The sequence below is a fragment of the Primulina tabacum genome, chromosome 10, assembly GCF_025594145.1.
Source record: "Primulina tabacum isolate GXHZ01 chromosome 10, ASM2559414v2, whole genome shotgun sequence".
NCBI lineage: Eukaryota > Viridiplantae > Streptophyta > Magnoliopsida > Lamiales > Gesneriaceae > Primulina > Primulina tabacum.
The window spans coordinates 28,459,482-28,483,762 of record NC_134559.1 but is presented as its reverse complement, the minus strand read 5'-3'; the positions used below and the strand labels follow the sequence as shown (position 1 = coordinate 28,483,762).

The 24,281-nt window shown below is 43.3% G+C and overlaps 19 non-coding genes and 7 pseudogenes across 19 annotated transcripts; all 26 read right to left on the bottom strand.

Moving 5' to 3' along the window:
- Positions 1–581: 581 nt before the first annotated feature.
- Positions 582–700, bottom strand: LOC142514505 (5S ribosomal RNA). Its single transcript, XR_012810395.1, has one exon. It is a non-coding gene; the product is annotated as a 5S ribosomal RNA (ribosomal RNA).
- Positions 701–1,383: 683 nt separating this feature from the next.
- LOC142508439 (5S ribosomal RNA) lies at positions 1,384–1,502 on the bottom strand. Its single transcript, XR_012806651.1, has one exon. It is a non-coding gene; the product is annotated as a 5S ribosomal RNA (ribosomal RNA).
- A 1,441-nt stretch (positions 1,503–2,943) lies between these two features.
- Positions 2,944–3,062, bottom strand: LOC142512216 (5S ribosomal RNA; annotated as a pseudogene).
- A 1,436-nt stretch (positions 3,063–4,498) lies between these two features.
- Positions 4,499–4,617, bottom strand: LOC142509493 (5S ribosomal RNA). The gene has a single exon (XR_012807664.1). It is a non-coding gene; the product is annotated as a 5S ribosomal RNA (ribosomal RNA).
- Positions 4,618–5,919: 1,302 nt separating this feature from the next.
- LOC142513739 (5S ribosomal RNA) lies at positions 5,920–6,038 on the bottom strand. Its single transcript, XR_012809669.1, has one exon. It is a non-coding gene; the product is annotated as a 5S ribosomal RNA (ribosomal RNA).
- Positions 6,039–6,159: 121 nt separating this feature from the next.
- LOC142513725 (5S ribosomal RNA) lies at positions 6,160–6,278 on the bottom strand. The gene has a single exon (XR_012809655.1). It is a non-coding gene; the product is annotated as a 5S ribosomal RNA (ribosomal RNA).
- A 2,005-nt stretch (positions 6,279–8,283) lies between these two features.
- LOC142516816 (5S ribosomal RNA) lies at positions 8,284–8,402 on the bottom strand. Its single transcript, XR_012812590.1, has one exon. It is a non-coding gene; the product is annotated as a 5S ribosomal RNA (ribosomal RNA).
- Positions 8,403–9,084: 682 nt separating this feature from the next.
- LOC142509119 (5S ribosomal RNA) lies at positions 9,085–9,203 on the bottom strand. Its single transcript, XR_012807307.1, has one exon. It is a non-coding gene; the product is annotated as a 5S ribosomal RNA (ribosomal RNA).
- A 1,037-nt stretch (positions 9,204–10,240) lies between these two features.
- LOC142511540 (5S ribosomal RNA) lies at positions 10,241–10,362 on the bottom strand (annotated as a pseudogene).
- A 684-nt stretch (positions 10,363–11,046) lies between these two features.
- On the bottom strand, positions 11,047–11,164 carry LOC142516873 (5S ribosomal RNA). Its single transcript, XR_012812644.1, has one exon. It is a non-coding gene; the product is annotated as a 5S ribosomal RNA (ribosomal RNA).
- A 682-nt stretch (positions 11,165–11,846) lies between these two features.
- LOC142512196 (5S ribosomal RNA) lies at positions 11,847–11,965 on the bottom strand (annotated as a pseudogene).
- Positions 11,966–12,648: 683 nt separating this feature from the next.
- LOC142509414 (5S ribosomal RNA) lies at positions 12,649–12,767 on the bottom strand. The gene has a single exon (XR_012807589.1). It is a non-coding gene; the product is annotated as a 5S ribosomal RNA (ribosomal RNA).
- Positions 12,768–13,451: 684 nt separating this feature from the next.
- LOC142506752 (5S ribosomal RNA) lies at positions 13,452–13,570 on the bottom strand. Its single transcript, XR_012805033.1, has one exon. It is a non-coding gene; the product is annotated as a 5S ribosomal RNA (ribosomal RNA).
- Positions 13,571–14,256: 686 nt separating this feature from the next.
- Positions 14,257–14,375, bottom strand: LOC142515501 (5S ribosomal RNA). Its single transcript, XR_012811344.1, has one exon. It is a non-coding gene; the product is annotated as a 5S ribosomal RNA (ribosomal RNA).
- A 683-nt stretch (positions 14,376–15,058) lies between these two features.
- LOC142511656 (5S ribosomal RNA) lies at positions 15,059–15,177 on the bottom strand (annotated as a pseudogene).
- A 686-nt stretch (positions 15,178–15,863) lies between these two features.
- Positions 15,864–15,982, bottom strand: LOC142513895 (5S ribosomal RNA). Its single transcript, XR_012809818.1, has one exon. It is a non-coding gene; the product is annotated as a 5S ribosomal RNA (ribosomal RNA).
- Positions 15,983–16,664: 682 nt separating this feature from the next.
- LOC142512195 (5S ribosomal RNA) lies at positions 16,665–16,783 on the bottom strand (annotated as a pseudogene).
- Positions 16,784–17,466: 683 nt separating this feature from the next.
- Positions 17,467–17,585, bottom strand: LOC142508313 (5S ribosomal RNA). Its single transcript, XR_012806533.1, has one exon. It is a non-coding gene; the product is annotated as a 5S ribosomal RNA (ribosomal RNA).
- Positions 17,586–18,269: 684 nt separating this feature from the next.
- LOC142514806 (5S ribosomal RNA) lies at positions 18,270–18,388 on the bottom strand. The gene has a single exon (XR_012810683.1). It is a non-coding gene; the product is annotated as a 5S ribosomal RNA (ribosomal RNA).
- A 686-nt stretch (positions 18,389–19,074) lies between these two features.
- On the bottom strand, positions 19,075–19,193 carry LOC142514849 (5S ribosomal RNA). The gene has a single exon (XR_012810726.1). It is a non-coding gene; the product is annotated as a 5S ribosomal RNA (ribosomal RNA).
- Positions 19,194–19,876: 683 nt separating this feature from the next.
- On the bottom strand, positions 19,877–19,995 carry LOC142511655 (5S ribosomal RNA; annotated as a pseudogene).
- Positions 19,996–20,681: 686 nt separating this feature from the next.
- Positions 20,682–20,800, bottom strand: LOC142515021 (5S ribosomal RNA). Its single transcript, XR_012810888.1, has one exon. It is a non-coding gene; the product is annotated as a 5S ribosomal RNA (ribosomal RNA).
- Positions 20,801–21,481: 681 nt separating this feature from the next.
- On the bottom strand, positions 21,482–21,600 carry LOC142510406 (5S ribosomal RNA). The gene has a single exon (XR_012808518.1). It is a non-coding gene; the product is annotated as a 5S ribosomal RNA (ribosomal RNA).
- A 683-nt stretch (positions 21,601–22,283) lies between these two features.
- LOC142508858 (5S ribosomal RNA) lies at positions 22,284–22,402 on the bottom strand. Its single transcript, XR_012807059.1, has one exon. It is a non-coding gene; the product is annotated as a 5S ribosomal RNA (ribosomal RNA).
- A 688-nt stretch (positions 22,403–23,090) lies between these two features.
- LOC142511190 (5S ribosomal RNA) lies at positions 23,091–23,209 on the bottom strand (annotated as a pseudogene).
- A 692-nt stretch (positions 23,210–23,901) lies between these two features.
- LOC142507033 (5S ribosomal RNA) lies at positions 23,902–24,020 on the bottom strand. Its single transcript, XR_012805300.1, has one exon. It is a non-coding gene; the product is annotated as a 5S ribosomal RNA (ribosomal RNA).
- Positions 24,021–24,281: the final 261 nt, after the last annotated feature.

The window sequence follows — 24,281 nt, the reverse complement described above, 5'->3', positions numbered from 1 at the left end:
TGAAGTTAAGCGTTCTGGCGCGGTGGCAGAGCTAGGATGGGTGACCTTCCTGGGAAGTCCTCGTGTCCGACCGTTTACGTAAATTTATTATACAACTGTCGAAATAATTTTTTTTAATGAGTTAACTGTCTCCGGAGTAATTTGCGACATACCCTTCCGCACAGTACCGGCTCACGACAACAAAAATCGCTAAATGTTCCCAGAAAATAGAAAAAAATAAAGAAGAAGAAAAGAGCGAATGTAAAGCTATTATTATGCCTGGGATACGATAAAATGGAACTGGAATCGAATTTCGAACTTCCTAAGCTGATTTTTTGAGGAAACGGAAATTTAACAGAAGCGGAAAATCGCAAATTAGAGGGTTTTAGAGAAGGAATTCGGCTAAAATCTCGCCACCTCGTTGCGGAGTAATGATTCGTTCGTTTTCCCGTTTACAATCAAATTAAGCTACAAGTTTGTCCAAATCCGGAAGTGCCCGAGCTACGTTGATTTCACGTCTTATCTGATCCCGATCGAGATTCAGATGATTAGAGCCGAAAATCGTCTGTCAACAAGTAATCAAAAATAGAAAAACATGAAAAGGGGTGCAACACGAGGACTTCCCATGGGGTCACCCATCCAAGTACTGCTCTCGCCCGAGCACGCTTGACTTCGGAGTTCTGATGGGATCCGGTGCATTAGTGCTAGTATGATAGCACCCGACATTGAGTGGGATGTTTATTCTTATATCCCTCGAGTACGTGTGGAGCGGGCGGCGATGGGGACACGCGGCACTGCTCTCGCCCATTCAGAACCATAAAGTTAAGCGTTCTGGCGCGATGGCAGAGCTAGGATGGGTGACCTCCCTGGGAAGTCCTCGTGTCGCGACCGTTTACGTAAATTATAGCTAAAACAGTGGAAATAATTGTTTTTAATGAGTTAACCGTCTCCAGAGTAATCTGCGTCATACCCTTCCGCACAGCACCGGCTCACGACAACAAAAATCGCTTAATGTTCCCAATAAAAAGAAAAAAAATTAAGAAGAAGAATATAGCGAATGTAAAGCTATTATTATGGCTGGGATACGATAAAATGGAACCTGAATCGAATTTAGAACTTCCTAAGCGGATTTCTCGAGGAAACGGGAGCTTAACAGAAGCTGAAAATCGCAAATTAGAGGGTCTTAGAGAAGGAATTCGGCTAAAATCTCGCCAGCTCATTGCGAAGTAATGAGTCTCGTCTGTTTGCCCGTTTACCATCAAATTAGGCAACAATTTTGTCCAAATCCGGCATTGCCCGAGCTACGTTGATTTCACATGTCTCATCTAGTCCCGATCGAGATTCAGAAGAATTGAGCCGAAAATCGTCTTTCAACAAGTAATCAAAAATAGAAAAACACGAAAAGGGGTGCAACACGAGGACTTCCCAGGGGGTCACCAATCCTAGTATTGCTCTCGGCCAAGCACCCTTAACTTCGGAGTTCTGATGGGATCCGGTTCATTAGTGCTGGTATGATCGCACACGACATTGAGTGGGATGTTTATTAATATATCCCTCGAGTACGTGTGGAGCGGACGGCGATGGACAACACGCGGCACTGCTCTCGCCCAATCAGAACCATGAAGTTAAGCGTTCTGGCGCGATGGCAGAGCTACGATGGGTGACCTCTCTGGGAAGTTTTTGTGTCGCGACCATTTAAGTAAATTATGGCTAAAACATTCAAAATAATTGTTTTTAATGAGTTAACCGTCTCCGGATTAATCTACGTAATGCCCTTCCGCACAGAACCGGCTTACAACAACAAAAATCGCTAAATGTTCCCAGAAAATAAGAAAAAAAAAATAAGAAGAAGAAAATAGCTAATGTTAAGCTATTATTATGCCGAGAGACGATAAAATAGAACCGGAATCGAATTTCGAACTTCCTAAGGGGATTTCTCTAGGAAACGGAAGCTTAACAGAAGTGGAAAATCGCAAATTAGAGGGCCATAAAGAAGGAATTCGGCTAAAATCTCGCCAGCTCGTTGCGGAGTAATGAGTCTCGTTCGTTTGCCCGTTTACAATCAAATTAGGCTACAATTTTGTCCAAATCCCGCAGTGACCGAGCTACGTTGATTTAACATGTCTTATCTGGTCCCGATCGAGATTCAGATGATTTGAGCCGAAAATCGTCTGTCAACAAGTAATCAATCAAAAATAAAAAAACACGAAAAGGGGTGCAACACCAGGACTTCCCAGGGGCACTGATGGGATCCGGTGCATTAGTGCTGGAATGATAGCACCGACATTGAGTGGGATGTTTATTCTTATATCACTCGAGTACGTGTGGAGTGGGCGGCGATGGGCAACACGCGGCACTGCTCTAGCCCAATCAGAACCATTAAGTTAAGCGTTCTGGCGCGATGGCAGAGCTAGGATGTGTGACCTCCCTGGGAAGTCATTGTGTCGCGACCGTTTACGTACATTATGGATAAAACAGTCGAAATAATTTTTTTTAATGAGTTAACCGTCTACGGGGTAATCTACGTAATACCCTTCCGCTCAGAACAGGCTCACGACAACAAAAATCGCCAAATGTTCCCAGAAAATATAAAAAAAATAAGAAGAAGAAAATAGGGAATGTAAAGCTATTATTATGCTTGGGATACGATAAAATGGAACCGGAATAGAATTTCGGACTTCCTAAGCGGATTTCTCGAGGAAACAGAAGCTTAACAGAGGCGAAAAATCGCAAATTAGAGGATCTTAGAAAAAGAATTCGGCTAAAATCTCGCCAGCTCATTGCGGAGAATGAGTCTCGTTCTTTTGCCCGTTTACAATCAAATTAACCTACAATTTTGTCCAAATCCGGCAGTGCCCGAGCTACGTTGATTTCACATGTCTTATCTGGTCCAGAAAAAGATTCAGATTATTTGAGCTGAAAATCGTCTGTCAACAAGTAATCAACGAAAGAAAAACACTAAAAAGGGTGCAACATGAGGACTTCCCAGGGGGTCACCCATCCTTGTATAGCTCTCGTCAAAGCACGCTTAACTTCGGAGTTCTGATGGGATCCGGTGCATTAGTGATGGTATGATAGCACCGGAGATTGAGAGGGATGTTTATTCTTATATCCCTCGAGGCACTGATCTCGCCTAATCAGAATCATGAAGTTAAGTGTTCTTGCGCGATGTCAAAGCTAGGATGGGTGACCTCCTTGGGAAGTACTCGTGTCGTGACTGTTTACGTAAATTATAGAGAAAAAAGTCGAAATAATTGTTTTTAATGAGTTAACCTTCTCCGGAGTAATCTGCGTCATACCCTTCCGCACAGAACAGGCTCAGAACAACAAATATCGCTAAATGTTCCCAGAAAATAAAAAAAAATAAGAAGAAGAAAATAGCGAATGTAAAGCTATTATTATGCCTGGGATACGATAAAATAGAACCGGAATCGAATTTCGAACTTTCTAAGCGGATTTATCGAGGAAACGAAAGCTTAATAGAAGCCGAAAATCGCAAATTAGAGGGTCTTAGAGAAGGAATTCAGCTAAAATCTCGCCACCTCGTTGCGGAGTAATGAGTCTCGTTCGTTTGCCCGTTTAAAATCAAATTAGGCTAAAATTTTGTTCAAATCCGGCAGTGCCCGAGCTATGTTGATTTCACATGTCTTATCCGATCTCGATCGAGATTCATATGATTTGAGCCGAAAATCATCTATCAACAAGTAATCAAATATAGAAAAACACGAAAAGGGGTGCAACACGAGGGGGTCACCCATCCTAGTACTGCTCTCGTCCAAGCACGCTTAACTTCGGATTACTATGGGATCCGATGCATTAGTGCTGGTATGATTGCACCCGACATTGAGTGGGATGTTTATTCTTATATCCCTCGAGTACGTGTGGAGCGGGCGGCGATCGACAACACGCGGCACTGCTCTCGCCCAATAAGAACCATGAAGTGAAGCATTCTGGCGCAATGGCAGAGCTAGGATGGATGACCTCCCTGGGAAGTCCTCGTGTCGCGACCGTTTACGTAAATTATGGATAAAACAGTTGAAATAATTGTTTTAAATGAGTTAACCTTCTCCGGAGTAATCGGCGTCATACCCTTCCGCACAGAACCGGCTCACGACAACAAAAATCGTTAAATGTTCAAAGAAAATAGAAAAAAATAAGAAGAAGAAAATAGCGAATGTAAAGCTATTATTATGCCTGAGATACGATAAAATGAAACCGGAATCGAATTTCGGACTTCCTAAGCAGATTTCTCGAGGAAACAGAAGCTAAACAGAAGCGGAAAATCGCAAATTTGAGGGTCTTAGAGAAGGAATTCGGCTAAAATCTCGCCAGCTCATTGCGGAGTAATGAGTCTCGTTCGTTTGCCCGTTTATAATCAAGTTAGGATACAATTTTGTCCAAATCCGGCAGTGCCCGAGCTACGTTGATTTCACGTCTTATCTGGTCCCGATCGAGATTCAGATGATTTGAGCTGAAAATCGTCTGTCAACAAGTAATCAAAAATAGAAAAACACGAAAAAGGGTGCAACACGAGGTCTTCCCGGGGGGCCACCCATCCTAGTACTGCTCTCGCCCAAGCACGCTTAACTTCGGAGTTCTGATGGGATCCGGTGCATTAGTGCTGGTATGATCGCACCCGACATTGAGTGGGATTTTTATTCTTATATGCCTCGCGTACGTGTGGAGCGTGCGGCGATGGACAACACGCGGCACTGCTCTCGCCCAATCAGAACCATGAAGTTAAGCGTTCTGGCGCGATGACAGAGCTAGGATGGGTGACCTTCCTGGGAAGTCCTTGTGTCGCGACCGTTTATTTAAATTATAGCTAAAACAGTTGAAATAACTGTTTTTAATGAGTTAACTGTCTCCGGAGTAATCTGAGTCATATCCTTCCTCACAGAACCGGCTCACGACAACAAAAATCGCTAAATATTCTCAGAAAATAGAAAAATAATTAAGAAGAAGAAAATAGCGAATAGAAAGCTATTATTATTCCTGGGATACGATAAAATGGAACAGAATCGAATTTCGGACTTCCTAAGCTGATTTCTCGATGAAACAGAAGCTTAACAGAAGCGGAAAATCGCAAATTAGAGGGTATTAGAGAAGGAATTTAGCTAAAATCTCGCCAGCTCATTGCGGAGTAATGAGTCTCGTTCGTTTGCCCGTTTACAATCAAGTTAGGATACAATTTTGTCCAAATCCGGCAGTGCCCGAGCTACGTTGATTTCACGTCTTATCTCGTGCCCGAGCTACGTTGATTTCACGTCTTATCACGTCTTATATGCCTAGCGTACGTGTGGAGCGGGCGGCGATGGACAACACGCGGCACTGCTCTAGCCCAATCAAAACCTTGAAGTTAAGCGTTCTGGCGCGAAGGCAGAACTAGGATGGGTGACCTCCCTGGGATGTCCTCGTGTCGCAATTGTTTACGTAAATTATGGATAAAACAGTCGAAATAATTTTTTTTGATGAGTTAACCGTATCCGGAGTAATCTGCGTCATACCCTTCCGCACAGAACCGGCTCACGACAACAAAAATCGATAAATGTTCCCAGAAAATAGGAAAAAAATAAGAAGAAGAAAATAGCGATTGTAAAGCTATTATTATGCCTGAGATACGATAAAATGGAACCATAATCAAATTTTGGACTTCCTTAGCGGATTTCTCGAGGAAACAGAAGCTTAAAAGAAGCGGAAAATCACAAATTAGAGGGTCTTAGAGAAGGAATTTTACTAAAATCTCGTCAGCTCATTGCAGAGTAATGAGCCTCGTTCGTTTGCCCGTTTACAATCAAATTAGGCTACAATTTTTTCCAAATCCGGCAGTGCCTGAACCAAGTTGATTTCACATGTCTTATCTGGTCTCGATCGAGATTCAGATGATTTGAGCCGAAAATCGTCTGTCAACAAGTAATCAAAAATAGAAAAACACGAAAAGAGGTGCAACACGAGGACTTCCCAGGGGGTCACCCATCCTAGTACTGCTCTCGCCCAGGCTCGCTTAACTTCGGAGTTCTGATGGGATCCGGTGCATTAGTGCGGGTATGATCGCACCCGACATTGCAGTGCCCGAGCTATGTTGATTTCATATGTCTTATCTGGTCCCGATCGAGATTCAGATGATTTGAGCCGAAAATCGTCTGTCAACAAGTAATCAAAAATAGAAAAACACGTAAAGGGATGCAACACGAGGTCTTCCCGGGGGGCCACCCATCCTAGTACTGCTCTCGCCCAAGCACGCTTAACTTCGAAGTTCTGATGGGATCCGGTGCATTAGTGCTGGTATGATCGCACCCGAAATTGAGTGGGATTTTTATTCTTATATGCCTCGCGTACGTGTGGAGCGTGCGGCGATGGACAACACCCGGCACTGCTCTCGCCCAATCAGAACCATGAAGTTAAGCGTTTTGGCGCGATGACAGAGCTAGGATGGGTGACCTTCCTGGGAAGTCCTTGTGTCGCGACCGTTTATTTAAATTATAGCTAAAACAGTTGAAATAACTGTTTTTAATGAGTTAACTGTCTCCGGAGTAATCTGAGTCATATCCTTCCTCACAGAACCGGCTCACGACAACAAAAATCGCTAAATATTCTCAGAAAATAGAAAAATAATTAAGAAGAAGAAAATAGCGAATAGAAAGCTATTATTATTCCTGGGATACGATAAAATGGAACAGAATCGAATTTCGGACTTCCTAAGCTGATTTCTCGATGAAACAGAAGCTTAACAGAAGCGGAAAATCGCAAATTAGAGGGTATTAGAGAAGGAATTTAGCTAAAATCTCGCCAGCTCATTGCGGAGTAATGAGTCTCGTTCGTTTGCCCGTTTACAATCAAATTAGCCTACAATTTTGTCCAAATCCGGCAGTGTCCGAGCTACGTTGATTTCACGTCTTATCTGGTCCCGAGAGTACGTGTGGAGAAGGCGACGATGGACAACACGCGGCACTGCTCTCGCCCAATCAGAACCATAAAGTTAAGCGTTCTGGCGCGATGGCATAGCTAGGATGGGTAACCTCCCTAGGAAGTACTCGTGTCACGACCGTTTACGTAAATTATGGATAAAACAGTCGAAATAATTGTTTTTAATGAATTATCCGTATCCGGAGTAATCTACGTAATACCCTTCTGCACAGAACCGGCTCACGACAACAAAAATCGCTAAGTATTCCCAGAAAATAGAAAAAAAATAAGAAGAAGAAAATAGCGAATATAAAGCTATTATTATGCCTGTGATAAGATAAAATGGAACCGGAATCAAATTTCGGACTTTCTAATCGGATTTCTCGAGGAAACGGAAGCTTAACAGAAGCGTAAAATCACAAATTAGAGGGTTTTAGAGAAGAAATTCGGCTAAAATCTCGCCAGCTCATTGCGGAGTAATGAGTCTCGTTCGATTGCTCGTTTACAATCAAATTAGGCCACAATTTTGTCCAAATCTGGCAGTGCCCAAGCTACGTTGATTTCACATGTCTCATCTGGTCCCGATCGAGATTCAGATGATTTGAGCCGAAAATCGTCTGTCAACAAGTAATCAAAAATAGAAAAACACGAAAAGGGGTGCAACATGAGGACTTCCCAGGGGGTCACCTATTCTAGTACTGATATGATCGCACACGACATCGAGTGGGATGTTTATTCTTAAATCCTTTGAGTACGTGTGGAGCGGACAGCGATGGACAACACGCGGCACTGCTCTCGCCCAATCAGAACCATGAAGTTAAGCGTTCTGGCGCGATGGCAGAGCTAGGATGGGTAACCTCCCTGGAAAGTCCTCGTGTCGCGACCGTTTACGTAAATTATGGATAAAACAGTCGAAATGATTGTTTTTAATGAGTTAACCGTCTCCGGAGTGATCTACGTAATACCCTTCCGCACAGAACCGGCTCACGACAACAAAAATCACTAAATGTTCCAGAAAATAGAAATAAAAAATAAGAAGAATCAAATAGCGAATGTAAAGCTATTATTATGCTGGGATACGATAAAATGGAACCGGAATCAAATTTCGGACTTCCTAAACGGATTTCTCGAAGAAACGAAAGCTTAACAGAAGCGAAAAATCGCAAATTAGAGGGTCTTAGAGAAGGAATTCGGCTAAAATCTCGCCAGCTCATTGCGGAGTAATGAGTCTCGTTCGTTTGCCCGTTCACAATCAAATTAGCCTACAATTTTGTCAAAATCCGGCAGTGCCCGAGCCACGTTGATTTCACATGTCTTATCTGGTCCCGATCTAGATTCAGATGATTTGAGCCGAAAATCGTCTGTCAAAAAGTAATCAAAAATAGAAAAATACGAAAAAGGGTGTAACACGAGGACTTTCCATGGGGTCACCCATCCTAGTACTGCTCTCACCCAAGCACACTTAACTTCGGAGTTCTTATGGGATCCGGTGCATTAGTGCTGGTATGATCACACACGACATCGAGTGGGATGTTTATTATTATATCCTTCGAGTACTTGTGGAGCGGACGGCGATGGACAACACGCGGCACTATTCTCGCCCAATCAGAACCATGAAGTTAAGCGTTCTGGCGCGATGGCAGAGCTAGGATGGGTGACCTCCTTGGGCAGTCCTCGTGTCGCGACCGTTTACGTAAATTATGGCTAAATAATCGAAATAATTATTTTTAATGAGTTAACCGTCTCCGAAGTAATCTACGTTATACCCTTCCGCAGAGAACTGGCTCACGACAACAAAAATTGCTAAATGTTCCCAGAAAATAGGAAAAAAATAACAAGAAGAAAATAACGAATGTAAAGCTATTATTATTCCTGGGATACGATAAAATGGAATTGGAATCGAATTTCGGACTTCCTAAACGGATTTCTCGAGAAAACAGAAGCTTAACAGAAGCGTAAAATTGCAAATTAGAGGGTCTTAGAGAAAGAATTCGGCTAAACTCTCGCCAGCTCATTGCGGAGTGACGAGTCTTGTTCGTTTGCCCGTTTATAATAAGATTAGGCTACAATTTTGTCCAAATCCGGCAGTACCCGAGCTACGCAGATTTCACATGTCTTATCTGGTCCCGATCGAGATTCAGATGATTTGAGCCGAAAATCGTCTGTCAACAAGTAATCAAAAACAGAAAAACACGAAAAGGGGTGCAACACGAGGACTTTCCAGGGGGTCACCCATCCTAGTACTGCTCTCTCCCAAGCACGCTTAACTTCGGAGTTATGATGCGATCCGGTGCATTAGTGCTGGTATGATCGCTCCCGACATTGAGTGGGATGTTTATTCTTATATCCCTTAAGTACGTGTGGAGCGGGCAGTGATGGACAACACGCGGCACTGCTCTCGCCCAGTAAGAGCCATGAAGTTAAGCGTTCTTGCGCGATGGCAGAGAGCTAGGATGGGTGTCCTCCTTGGGAAGTCCTCGTGTCACGACCGTTAACATAAATTATGGATAAAACAGTCGAAATAATTGTTTATAATGAGTTAAACGTCTCTGGAGTAATCTACATAATACCTTTCCGCACAGAACCGGCTCACGACAACAAAAATCGTTAAATGTTCGCAGAAAATAGAAAAAAAATAAGAAGAAGAAAATAGTGAATGTAACGCTATTATTATGCCTGGGATACGATAAAATGGAACCGAAATCGAATTTCGAACTTACTAAGCGGATTTCTCGAGGAAACGGAAGCTTAACAGAAGCGGAAAATCGCAAATTAGAGAGTCTTAGAGAAGGAATTCGGCTAGGATGGGTGACCTCATTGGGAAGACCTCGTGTCGCGACCGTTTACGTAAAGTATGGATAAAAGAGTCGAAATAATTGTTTTTAATTAGTTAACCGTCTCCGGAGTAATCTGCATCATACCCCCTTCCGTACAGAACCGGCTCACGACAACAAAAGTCGATAAATGTTCCCACAAAATAGAAAAAAAATAAGAAGAATAAATAGCGAATGTAAAGCTATTATTATGCCTGAGATACGATAAAATGGAACCGGAATCGAATTTAGAACTTCCTAAGCGGATTTCTCGAGGAAACGGAAGCTTAACAGAAGCGTTAAATCGCATATTAGAGGGTCTTAGAGAAAGAATTCGGCTAAAATCTCGTCAGCTCATAACATAGTAATGAGTCTCGTTCGTTTGCCCGTTTACAATCAAATTAGCCTACAATTTTTTCTAAATCCGGCATTGCCCGAGCTACGTTGATTTCTAATGTCTTATCTGGTCTCGATCCAGATTCAGATGATTTGAGCCAAAAATCTTCTGTCAACAAGTAATAAAAAATATAAAAACACGAAAAGGGGTGCAATACGAGGAGGACTTCCCAGGGGGTCACCCATTCTAGTACTGCTCTCGCCCAAGAACGCTTAACTTCGCAGTTCTGATGGGATCTGGGGCATTAGTGCTGGTATGATGGCACCCGACATTGAGTGGGATGTTTATTCTTATATCCCTCGAGTACGTGTGGAGCGGGCGGCGATGGACAACACGCGGCAGTACTCTCGCCCAATCAGAACCATAAAGTTATCGTTCTGGAGCGATGGCAGAGCTAGGATGGGTGACCTCCTTGGGAAGTCCTCGTGTCGCGACCGTTTACGTAAATTATGGATAAAACAGTCGAAATAATTGTTTTTAATGAGTTAACCTTCTCCGGAGTAATATGTGTCATACCCTTCCGCACAGAACCCGCTCACGACAACAAAAATCGCTAAATGTTCGCAGAAAATAGGAAAAAAATAAGAAGAAGGAAATAGCGAATGTAAAGCTATTATTATAAACCTAGGATACGATAAAATGGAACCGGAATCGAATTTCGAACTTCCTAAGCGGATTTCTCGAGGAAACGAAAGCTTAACAGAAGCAGTGAATCGCAAATTAGAGGGTCTTAGAGATGGAATTCGGCTAAAATCTCGACAGCTCATTGCGTACTAATGAGTCTCGTTCGTTTGCCCATTTACAATCAAACTAGCCTAAAATTTTTTCCAAATCCAGCAGTGCCCGAGCTACGTTGATTTTACAAGTCTTATCTGGTCCCCATCGAGATTCAGATGATTTGATCCGAAAATCGTCTGTCAACAAGTAATCAAAAATAGAAAAACACGAAAAAGGATGCAACACGAGGATTCCCAGGGGGTCTACCATCCTAGTACTGCTCTCGCCCAAGCATGCTTAACTTCGGAGTTCTGATGGGATCCGATGCATTAGTGCTGGTATAATCGCACCCGACATTGAGTGGGATGTTTATTCTTATATCCCTCGAGAACGTGTGGTGCGGGCGGCGATGGACAACACACGGCACTGCTCTCGCCCATTCAGAACCATGAAGTTAAGTGTTCTGTCGCGATGGCAGAGCTAGGATGGGTGACCTCCCTGGGATGTCCTCGTGTCGCGACCTTTACGTAAATTATAGCTAAAACAGTCGAAATAATTGTTTTTAATGAGTTAACCGTCTCCGGAGTAATCTGCGTCATACCCTTCCGCACAGAACCGGCTCACTACAACAAAAATCGCTAAATGTTCCCAGAAAATAGAAAAATAATAAGAAGAAGAAAATAGTGAATGTGAAGCTATTTTTATGCCAGGGATACGTTAAAATGGAACCGGAATCGAATTTCGAACTTCCTAAGCGGATTTCTCGAGGAAACGGAACCTTAACAGAAGCGGTAAATCGCAAATTAGAGGGTCTTAGAGAAGAAATTTAGCTAAAATCTCGCGAGCACTTTGCGGAGTAATGATTCTCGTCCGTTTGCCCGTTTACAATAAAATTAGCCTACTAATTTGTCCAAATCCGGCAGTACCCGAGCTACGCTGATTTCACATGTCTTATTTAATCCCGATCGAGATTCAGATGATTTGAGCCGAAAATCGTCCATCAAAAATTAATCAAAAATAGAAAAACACGAAAAGGTGTACAACACGAGGACTTCACAGGGGGTCACCCATCCTAGTACTGCTCTCTCCCAAGCATGCTTAACTTCAGAGTTATGATGGGATCCGGTGCATTAGTGCTAATATGATCGCACCAGACATTGAGTGGGATGTTTATTCTTATATCCCTTAAGTACGTGTGGAGCGAGCGGCGATGGACAACACGCGGCACTGCTCTCGCCCAATCATAACCATGAAGTTAAGCGTTCTGGCGCGATGGCAGTGCTAGGATGGGTGACCTCCCCTGGGAAGACCACGTGTCGCGACTGTTTACATAAATTATGGATAAAACAGTCGAAATAATTGTTTTTAATGAGTTAACCGTCTCCAGAGTAATATGCGTCATACCCTTCCGCACAGAACCGGCTCACGACAACAAAAATCGATAAATGTTCCCAAAAAATAGAAAAAAAATAAGAGGAAGAAATAGCGAATATAAAGCTATTATTATGCCTGGGATACGATAAAATGGAACAGGAATCGAATTTAGAACTTCCTAAGCGGATTTCTCGAGAAAACGGAAGCTTAACAGAAGCGGTAAATCGCAAATTAGTGAGTCTTAGAGAAGGAATTCGGCTAAAATCTCGTTAGCTCATTGCGTAGTAAAAAGTCTCGGTCGTTTGCCCGTTTACAATCAAATTAGCCTACAATTTTGTCCAAATCCGGCAGTGCCCGAGCTACGTTGATTTCTCATGTCTTATCTTGTCCCGATCCAGATTCAGATGATTTGAGCTGAAAATAGTCTGTCAACAAGTAATCAAAAATAGAAAAACACGAAAAGGTGTGCAACACGAGGACTTCCTTGGGGTTCAACCATCCTAGTACTGCTCTCGTCCAAACACGCTTAACTTCGGAGTTCTAATGGGATCCGGTGCATTGGTGCTGGTATGATCGCACCCTACCTTGAGTAGGATGTATATTCTAATATCCCTCGAGTACGTGTGAAGCGGGCGGCGATGGACAACACGCGGCACTGCTCTCGCCCAATCATAACCATGACGTTAAGCGTTCTGGCGCGATGGCAGAGCTAGGATGGGCGACCTCCCTGGGAAGACCTCGTGTCGCGACCGTTTACGTAAATTATGGATAAAACAGTTGAAATAATTGTTTTTAATTAGTTAACCTTCTCCGGAGTAATCTGCGTCATACCCTTCCGCACAAAACCGCCTCACGACAACAAAAATCGCAAAATTATCCCAGAAAATAGAAAAAAAAATAAGAAGAAGGAAATAGCGAATGTAAAGCTATTATTATGCCTGGGATACGATAAAATGGAACCAGAATCGAATTTCGAACTTCCTAAGCGGATTTCTCGAGGAAACGGAAGCTTAACAGAAGCGGTAAATCTTAAATTAGAGGGTCTTAAAGAAGAAATTTAGCTAAAATATCGCCAGTTCTTTGCGGATTAATGAGTCTCGTTCGTTTGCCCGTTTACAATCAAATTAGCCTATAATTTTTTCCAAATCCGGCAGTGCCCGAGATACGTTGATTTCACATGTCTTATCTGGTCCCGATAGAGATTCACACGATTTGAGCCGAAAATCGTCTGTCCACAAGTAATAAAAAATAGAAAAACACGAAAAGGGGTGCAACACGAGGACTTCCCAAGGGGTCATCCATCCTAGTACTGCTCTCGCCCAAGCACGCTTAACTTCGGAGTTCAGATGGGATCCGATGCATTAGTACTGGTATATACACACCCGGACTTTGAGTGGGATGTTTATTCTTATATCCCTCGAGTACGTGTGGAGCGGGCGGCGATAGACAACACGCGGCACTTCTCTCGCCCAATCATAACCATGAAGTTGAGCGTTCTGGCGCGATGGCAGAGCTAGGATGGGTGACCTCCCTGGGAAGTCCTTCTGTCGCGACTGTTTACGTAAATTATGGCAAAAACAGTCGAAATAATTTTTTTTAATGAGTTAACCGTCTCCGGAGTAATCTGCGTCATACTCTTCCGCACAGAACCGGTTCACGACAACAAAAATCGCTAAATGTTCCCATAAAATAGGAAAAATATAAGAAGAAGGAAATATCGAATGTAAAGCTATTATTATAAACCTAGGATACGATAAAATGGAACCGGAATCGAATTTCAAACTTCCTAAGCGGATTTATCGAGGAAACGAAAGCTTAACAGAAGCAGTGAATCGCAAATTAGAGTTTCTTAGAGAAGGAATTCGGCTAAAATCTTGTCAGCTCATTGCGTACTAATGAGTATCGTTTGTTTGCCCGTTTACAATCAAACTAGCCTAAAATTTTGACCAAATCCGGCAGTGCCCGAGCTACGTTGATTTTACAAGTCTTATCTGGTCCCGATCGAGATTCAGATGATTTGATCCGAAAATCGTCTGTCAACAAGTAATCAAAAATAGAAAAACACGAAAAGGGATGCAACACGAGGACTTCCCAGGGGGTCAACCATCCTAGTACTGCTCTCGCCCAAGCATGCTTAACTTCGGAGTTCTGATGGGATCCGATGCATTAGTGCTGGTATGATCACACCCGACATTGAGTGGGATGTTTATTCTTATATCCCTCGAGAACGTGTGGTGCGGGCGGCGATGGACAACACACGGCACTGCTCTCGCCCATTCAGAACCATGAAGTTAAGTGTTCTGTCGCGATGGCAGAGCTAGGATGGGTGACCTCCCTGGGATGTCCTCGTGTCGCGACCGTTTACGTAAATTTTAGCTAAAACAGTCGAAATAATTGTTTTTAATGAGTTAACCGTCTCTGGAGTAATCTGCGTCATACCCTTCCGCACAGAACCGGCTCACTACAACAAAAATCGCTAAATGTTCCCAGAAAATAGAAAAATAATAAGAAGAAGGAAATAGTGAATGTAAAGCTATTTTTATGCCGGGGATACGTCAAAATGGAACCGGAATCGAATTTCGAACTTCCTAAGCGGATTTCTCGAGGAAACGGAACCTTAACAGAAGCGGTAAATCGCAAATTAGAGGGTCTTAGAGAAGAAATTTAGCTAAAATCTCGCGAGCACTTTGCGGAGTAATGATTCTCGTCCGTTTGCCCGTTTACAATCAAATTAGCCTATAATTTTGTCCAAATCCGGCAGTGCCCGAGCTACGTTGATTTCACATGTCTTATCTGGTCCCGATAGAGATTCACATGATTTGAGCCGAAAATCGTCGGTCCACAAGTAATAAAAAATAGAAAAACACGAAGAGGGGTGCAACAAGAGGACTTCCCAGGGGGTCACCCATCCTAGTACTGCTCTCGCCCAAGCACGCTTAACTTCAGAGTTAAGATGGGATCCGATGCATTAGTCCTGGTATGAACACACATGGACATTATGTGGGATGTTTATTCTTATATCCCTCGAGTACGTGTGGAGCGGGCGACGATAGACAACACGCGGCACTTCTCTCGCCCAATCAAAAGCATGAAGTTAAGCGTTCTGGCGCAATGGCAGAGCAAGGATGGGTGACCTCCATGGGAAGTCCTCGTGTCGCGACCGTTTACGTAAATTATGGCAAAAACAGTCGAAATAATTGTTTTTAATGAGTTAACCGTCTCCGGAGTAATCTGCGTCATACCCTTCCGCACAGAACCGGTTCACGACAACAAAAATCGCTAAATGTTCCCAGAAAATAGGAAAAATATAAGAAGAAGGAAATAGCGAATGTAAAGCTATTATTATAAACCTAGGATACGATAAAATGGAACCGGAATCGAATTTCAAACTTCCTAAGCGGATTTCTCGAGGAAACGAAAGCTTAACAGAAGCAGTGAATCGCAAATTAGAGGGTCTTAGAGAAGGAATTCGGCTAAAATCTCTTCAGCTCATTGCGTACTAATGAGTCTCGCTCGTTTGCCCGTTTACAATCAAACTAGCCTAAAATTATGTCCAAATCTGGCAGTGCCCGAGCTACGTTGATTTTACAAGTCTTATCTGGTCCCGATCGAGATTCAGATGATTTGATCCGAAATATGTCTGTCAACAAGTAATCAAAAATAGAAAAACACGAAAAGGAGTGCAACACGAGGACTTCCCAGGGGGTCAACCATCCTAGTACTGCTCTCGCCCAGGCACACTTAACTTCGGAGTTCTGATGGGATCTGGTGCATTAGTGCTGGTATGATCGCACCCGACATTGAGTGGGATGTTTATTCTTATATCTTTCGAGTACGTGTGGAGCGGGCGGCGAGGGACAACACGCGGCACTGCTCTCGCCCATTCAGAACCATGAAGTTAAGTGTTCTGTCGCGATGGCAGAGCTAGGATGGGTGACCTCCCTGGGATGTCCTCGTGTCGCGACCTTTACGTAAATAATAGCTAAAACAGTCGAAATAATTGTTTTTAATGAGTTAACCGTCTCCGGAGTAATCTGCGTCATACTCTTCCGCACAGAACCGGCTCACTACAACAAAAATCGCTAAATGTTCCCAGAAAATAGAAAAATAATAAGAAGAAGGAAATAGTGAATGTGAAGCTATTTTTATGCCAGGGATACGTTAAAATGGAACCGGAATCGAATTTCGAACTTCCTAAGCGGATTTCTCGAGGAAACGGAACCTTAACAGAAGCGGTAAATCGCAAATTAGAGGGTCTTAGAGAAGAAATTTAGCTAAAATCTCGCGAGCACTTTGCGGAGTAATGATTCTCGTCCGTTTGCCCGTTTACAATAAAATTAGCCTACTAATTTGTCCAAATCCGGCAGTACCCGAGCTACGCTGATTTCACATGTCTTATTTAATCCCGATCGAGATTCAGATGATTTGAGCCGAAAATCGTCCGTCAAAAATTAATCAAAAATAGAAAAACACGAAAAGGTGTACAACACGAGGACTTCACAGGGGGTCACCCATCCTAGTACTGCTCTCTCCCAAGCATGCTTAACTTCAGAGTTATGATGGGATCCGGTGCATTAGTGCTAATATGATCGCACCAGACATTGAGTGGGATGTTTATTCTTATATCCCTTAAGTACGTGTGGAGCGAGCGGCGATGGACAACACGCGGCACTGCTCTCGCCCAATCATAACCATGAAGTTAAGCGTTCTGGCGCGATGGCAGTGCTAGGATGGGTGACCTCCCCTGAGAAGGCCACGTGTCGCGACTGTTTACATAAATTATGGATAAAACAGTCGAAATAATTGTTTTTAATGAGTTAACCGTCTCCAGAGTAATCTGCGTCATACCCTTCCGCACAGAACCGGCTCACGACAACAAAAATCGATAAATTTTCCCAAAAAATAGAAAAAAAATAAGAAGAAGAAATAGCGAATATAAAGCTATTATTATGCCTGGGATACGATAAAATGGAACAGGAATCGAATTTAGAACTTCCTAAGCGGATTTCTCGAGAAAACGGAAGCTTAACAGAAGCGGTAAATCGCAAATTAGTGAGTCTTAGAGAAGGAATTCGGCTAAAATCTCGTTAGCTCATTGCGTAGTAAAGAGTCTCGGTCGTTTGCCCGTTTACAATCAAATTAGCCTACAATTTTGCCCAAATCCGGCAGTGCCCGAGCTACGTTGATTTCTCATGTCTTATCTTGTCCCGATCCAGATTCAGATGATTTGAGCTGAAAATAGTCTGTCAACAAGTAATCAAAAATAGAAAAACACGAAAAGGTGTGCAACACGAGGACTTCCTTGGGGTTCAACCATCCTAGTACTGCTCTCGTCCAAGCACGCTTAACTTCGGAGTTCTAATGGGATCCGGTGCATTGGTGCTGGTATGATCGCACCCTACCTTGAGTAGGATGTATATTCTAATATCCCTCGAGTACGTGTGAAGCGGGCGGCGATGGACAACACGCGGCACTGCTCTCGCCCAATCATAACCATGACGTTAAGCGTTCTGGTGCGATGGCAGAGCTAGGATGGGCGACCTCCCTGGGAAGACCTCGTGTCGCGACCGTTTACGTAAATTATGGATAAAACAGTTGAAATAATTGTTTTTAATTAGTTAACCTTCTCCGGAGTAATCTGCGTCATACCCTTCCGCACAAAACCGCCTCACGACAACAAAAATCGCAAAATTATCCCAGAAAATAGAAAAAAAAATAAGAAGAAGGAAATAGCGAATGTAAAGCTATTATTATGCCTGGGATACGATAAAATGGAACCGGAATCGAATTTCGAACTTCCTAAGCGGATTTCTCGAGGAAATGGAAGCTTAACAGAAGCGGTAAATCTTAAATTAGAGGGTCTTAAAGAAGAAATTTAGCTAAAATATCGCCAGTTCTTTGCGGATTAATGATTCTCGTCCGTTTGCCCGTTTACAATCAAATTAGCCTATAATTTTTTCCAAATCCGGCAGTGCCCGAGATACGTTGATTTCACATGTCTTATCTGGTCCCGATAGAGATTCACATGATTTGAGCCGAAAATCGTCTGTCCACAAGTAATAAAAAATAGAAAAACACGAAAAGGGGTGCAACACGAGGACTTCTCAGGGGGTCATCCATCCTAGTACTGCTCTCGCCCAAGCACGCTTAACTTCGGAGTTCAGATGGGATCCGATGCATTAGTGCTGGTATGAACACACCCGGACTTTGAGTGGGATGTTTATTCTTATATCCCTCGAGTACGTGTGGAGCGGGCGGCGATAGACAACACGCGGCACTTCTCTCGCCCAATCATAACCATGAAGTTGAGCGTTCTGGCGCGATGGCAGAGCTAGGATGGGTGACCTCCCTGGGAAGTCCTTCTGTCGCGACCGTTTACGTAAATTATGGCAAAAACAGTCGAAATAATTTTTTTTAATGAGTTAACCGTCTCCGGAGTAATCTGCGTCATACTCTTCCGCACAGAACCGGTTCACGACAACAAAAATCGCTAAATGTTCCCATAAAATAGGAAAAATATAAGAAGAAGGAAATATCGAATGTAAAGCTATTATTATAAACCTAGGATACGATAAAATGGAACCGGAATCGAATTTCAAACTTCCTAAGCGGATTTCTCGAGGAAACGAAAGCTTAACAGAAGCAGTGAATCGCAAATTAGAGTTTCTTAGAGAAGGAATTCGGCTAAAATCTTGTCAGCTCATTGCGTACTAATGAGTCTCGTTTGTTTGCCCGTTTACAATCAAACTAGCCTAAAATTTTGACCAAATCCGGCAGTGCCCGAGCTACGTTGATTTTACAAGTCTTATCTGGTCCCGATCGAGATTCAGATGATTTGATCCGAAAATCGTCTGTCAACAAGTAATCAAAAATAGAAAAACACGAAAAGGGATGCAACACGAGGACTTCCCAGGGGGTCAACCATCCTAGTACTGCTCTCGCCCAAGCATGCTTAACTTCGGAGTTCTGATGGGATCCGATGCATTAGTGCTGGTATGATCGCACCCGACATTGAGTGGGATGTTTATTCTTATATCCCTCGAGAACGTGTGGTGCGGGCGGCGATGGACAACACACGGCACTGCTCTCGCCCATTCAGAACCATGAAGTTAGGTGTTCTGTCGCGATGGCAGAGCTAGGATGGGTGACCTCCCTGGGATGTCCTCGTGTCGCGACCATTTACGTAAATTTTAGCTAAAACAGTCGAAATAATTGTTTTTAATGAGTTAACCGTCTCTGGAGTAATCTGCGTCATACCCTTCCGCACAGAACCGGCTCACTACAACAAAAATCGCTAAATGTTCCCAGAAAATAGAAAAATAATAAGAAGAAGGAAATAGTGAATGTAAAGCTATTTTTATGCCGGGGATACGTCAAAATGGAACCGGAATCGAATATCGAACTTCCTAAGCGGATTTCTCGAGGAAACGGAACCTTAACAGAAGCGATAAATCGCAAATTAGAGGGTCTTAGAGAAGAAATTTAGCTAAAATCTCGCGAGCACTTTGCGGAGTAATGATTCTCGTCCGTTTGCCCCGTTTACAATCAAATTAGCCTATAATTTTGTCCAATCCGGCAGTGCCCGAGCTACGTTGATTTCACATGTCTTATCTGGTCCCGATAGAGATTCACATGATTTGAGCCGAAAATCGTCGGTCCACAAGTAATAAAAAATAGAAAAACACGAAGAGGGGTGCAACAAGAGGACTTCCCAGGGGGTCACCCATCCTAGTACTGCTCTCGCCCAAGCACGCTTAACTTCAGAGTTAAGATGGGATCCGATGCATTAGTCCTGGTATGAACACACATGGACATTATGTGGGATGTTTATTCTTATATCCCTCGAGTACGTGTGGAGCGGGCGACGATAGACAACACGCGGCACTTCTCTCGCCCAATCATAAGCATGAAGTTAAGCGTTCTGGCGCAATGGCAGAGCAAGGATGGGTGACCTCCATGGGAAGTCCTCGTGTCACGACCGTTTACGTAAATTATGGCAAAAACAGTCGAAATAATTGTTTTTAATGAGTTAACCGTCTCCGGAGTAATCTGCGTCATACCCTTCCGCACAGAACCGGTTCACGACAACAAAAATCGCTAAATGTTCCCAGAAAATAGGAAAAATATAAGAAGAAGGAAATAGCGAATGTAAAGCTATTATTATAAACCTAGGATACGATAAAATGGAACCGGAATCGAATTTCAAACTTCCTAAGCGGATTTCTCGAGGAAACGAAAGCTTAACAGAAGCAGTGAATCGCAAATTAGAGGGTCTTAGAGAAGGAATTCGGCTAAAATCTCTTCAGCTCATTGCGTACTAATGAGTCTCGCTCGTTTGCCCGTTTACAATCAAACTAGCCTAAAATTATGTCCAAATCTGGCAGTGCCCGAGCTACGTTGATTTTACAAGTCTTATCTGGTCCCGATCGAGATTCAGATGATTTGATCCGAAATATGTCTGTCAACAAGTAATCAAAAATAGAAAAACACGAAAAGGAGTGCAACACGAGGACTTCCCAGGGGGTCAACCATGCTAGTACTGCTCTCGCCCAGGCACACTTAACTTCGGAGTTCTGATGGGATCTGGTGCATTAGTGCTGGTATGATCGCACCCGACATTGAGTGGGATGTTTATTCTTATATCTTTCGAGTACGTGTGGAGCGGGCGGCGAGGGACAACACGCGGCACTGCTCTCGCCCATTCAGAACCATGAAGTTAAGTGTTATGTCGCGATGGCAGAGCTAGGATGGGTGACCTCCCTGGGATGTCCTCGTGTCGCGACCGTTTACGTAAATTATAGCTAAAACAGTCGAAATAATTGTTTTTAATGAGTTAATCGTCTCCGGAGTAATCTGCGTCATACCCTTCCGCACAGAACCGGCTCACTACAACAAAAATCGCTAAATGTTCCCAGAAAATAGAAAAATAATAAGAAGAAGGAAATAGTGAATGTAAAGCTATTTTTATGCCTGGGATACGTTAAAATGGAACCGGAATCGAATTTCGAACTTCATAAGCGAATTTCTCGAGGAAACGGAACCTTAACAGAAGCGGTAAATCGCAAATTAGAGGGTCTTAGAGAAGAAAGTTAGCTAAAATCTCGCGAGCACTTTGCGGAGTAATGAGTCTCGTCCGTTTGCGCGTTTACAATAAAATTAGCCTACTAATTTGTCCAAATCCGGCAGTACCCGAGCTACGCTGATTTCACATGTCTTATTTGGTCCCGATCGAGATTCAGATGATTTGAGCCGAATCGTCCGTCAAAAAGTAATCAAAAATAGAAAAACACGAAAAGGTGTACAACACGAGGACTTCACAGGGGGTCACCCATCCTAGTACTGCTCTCTCCCAAGCACGCTTAACTTCAGAGTTATGATGGGATCCGGTGCATTAGTGCTGGTATGATCGCACCAGACATTGAGTGGGATGTTTATTCTTATATTCCTTAAGTACGTGTGGAGCGGGCGGCGATGGACAACAAGCGGCAGTGCTCTCGCCCAATCATAACCATGAAGTTAAGCGTTCTGGCGCGATGGCAGTGCTAGGATGGGTGACCTCCCCTGGGAAGACGACGTGTCGCGACCGTTTACATAAATTATGGATAAAACAGTCGAAATAATTGTTTATAATGAGTTAACCGTCTTTAGAGTAATCTGCGTCATACCCTTCCGCACAGAACCGGCTCACGACAACAAAAATCGATAAATGTTCCCAAAAAATAGAAAAAAAATAAGAAGAAGAAATAGCGAATATAAAGCTATTATTATGCCTGGGATACGATAAAATGGAACAGGAATCAAATTTAGAACTTCCTAAGCGGATTTCTCGAGAAAACGGAAGCTTAACAGAAGCGGTAAATCGCAAATTAGTGAGTCTTAGAGAAGGAATTCGGCTAAAATCTCGTCAGCTCATTGCGTAGTAAAGAGCCTCGGTCGTTTGCCCGTTTACAATCAAATTAGCCTACAATTTTGTCCAAATCCGGCAGTGCCCGAGCTACGTTGATTTCTCATGTCTTATCTTGTCCCGATCCAGATTCAGATGATTTGAGCGGAAAATAGTCTGTCAACAAGTAATCAAAAATAGAAAAACACGAAAAGGTGTGCAACACGAGGACTTCCCTGGGGTTCACCCATCCTAGTACTGCTCTCGTCCAAGCACGCTTAACTTCTGAGTTCTAATGGGATCCGGTGCATTGGTACTGGTATGATCGCACCCGACCTTGAGTTGGATGTATATTCTAATATCCCTCGAGTACGTGTGGAGCGGGCGGCGATGGACAACACGCGGCACTGCTCTCGCCCAATCATAACCTTGACGTTAAGCGTTCTGGCGCGATGGCAGAGCTAGGATGGGTGACCTCCCTCGGAAGTCCTCGTGTCGCGACCATTTGCGTAAATTATTGCAAAAACAGTCGAAATAATTATTTTTAATGAGTTAACCGTCTCCGGAGTAATCTGCGTCATACCCTTCTGCACAGAACCGGCTCACGACAACAAAAATCGCTAAATGTTCCCAGAAAATAGAAAAAAAATAAGAAGAAGAAAATAGCGAATGTAAAGCTATTATTATGCCAGGGATATGATTAAAATGGAACCGGAATCAAATTTCGAACTGGCTAAGCGGATTTCTCGAGGAAATGGAAGCTTAACAGAAACGGAAAATCGCAAATTAGAGGGTCTTAGAAAAGGAATTCGGCTAAAATCTCGTCAGCTCATTGCGGATTAATGACTCTCGTTCGTTTGCCCTGTTACAATAAAATTAACCTACAATTTTGTCCAAATCAGGCAGTGCCCGAGCTACGTTGATTTCACATGTCTTATTTTTTCCCGATCGAGATTCAGATGATTTGAGCCGAAAATCGTCTGTCAACAAGTAATACATCAAAAATAGAAAAACACAAAAATGGGTGCAACACGACGACTTCCCAGGGAGTCATCCATCCTAGTACTGCTCTCGCCCAAGCACGCTTAACTTCGGAGTTCTGATAGGATCCAGTTCATTAGTGCTGGCATTAACGCACCCGACATTGACTGGGATGTTTGTTCTTATATCCCTCGAGCACGTATGGAGCGGGCGACGATGGACAACACTGCGGCACTTCTCTCGCCCAATCATAACCATGAAGTTAAGCGTTCTAGCGCGATGGTAGAGCTAGGATGGGCGACCTCCCTGGGAAGACCTCGTGTCACGACCGTTTTACGTAAATTATGGATAAAACAGTTGAAATAATTTTTTTAATTAGTTAACCTTCTCCGGAGTAATCTGCGTCATACCCTTCCGCACAAAAACCGCCTCACGACAACAAAATCGCAAAATAATCCCAGAAAATAGAAAAAAAAATAAGAAGAAGGAAATAGCGAATGTAAAGCTATTATTATGCCTGGGATACAATAAATGGAACCGGAATCGAATTTCGAACTTCCTAAGCGGATTTCTCGAGGAAACGGAAGCTTGACAGGAGGCGGTAAATCTTAAATTAGAGGGTTCTTAGAGAAAGAAATTTAGCTAAAATATCGCACGCAGCTCTTTGCGGAGTAATGATTCTCGTCCTTTGCCCGTTTACAATCAAATTAGCCTATAATTTTGTCCAAATCCTGCAGTGCCCGAGCTAACGTTGATTTTACATGTCCTTGTCTGGTCCCGATAGAGATTCACATGATTTGAGCCGAAAAATCGTCTGTCCACAAGTAATAAAAAATAGAAAAACACGAAGAGGGGTGCAACACAAGGACTTCCCAGGGGGTCACCCATCCTAGTACTGCTCTCGCCCAAGCACGCTTAACTTCGGAGTTCAGATGGGATATGATGCATTAGTGCTGGTATGAACACACCCGGACATTGAGTGGGATATTTATTCTTAAATCCCTCGAGTACGTGTGGAGCGGGCGGCGGGCGATGGACAACACGCGGCACTTCTCTCGCCAATCATAACCATGAAGTTAAGCGTTCTGGCGCGATGGCAGAGCTAGGATGGGTGACCTCCCTGGGAAGTACTCGTGTCGCGACCGTTTACGTAAATTATGTCAAAAACAGTCGAAATAATTGTTTTTAATGAGTTAACCGTCTCCGGAGTAATCTGCGTCATACCCTTCCG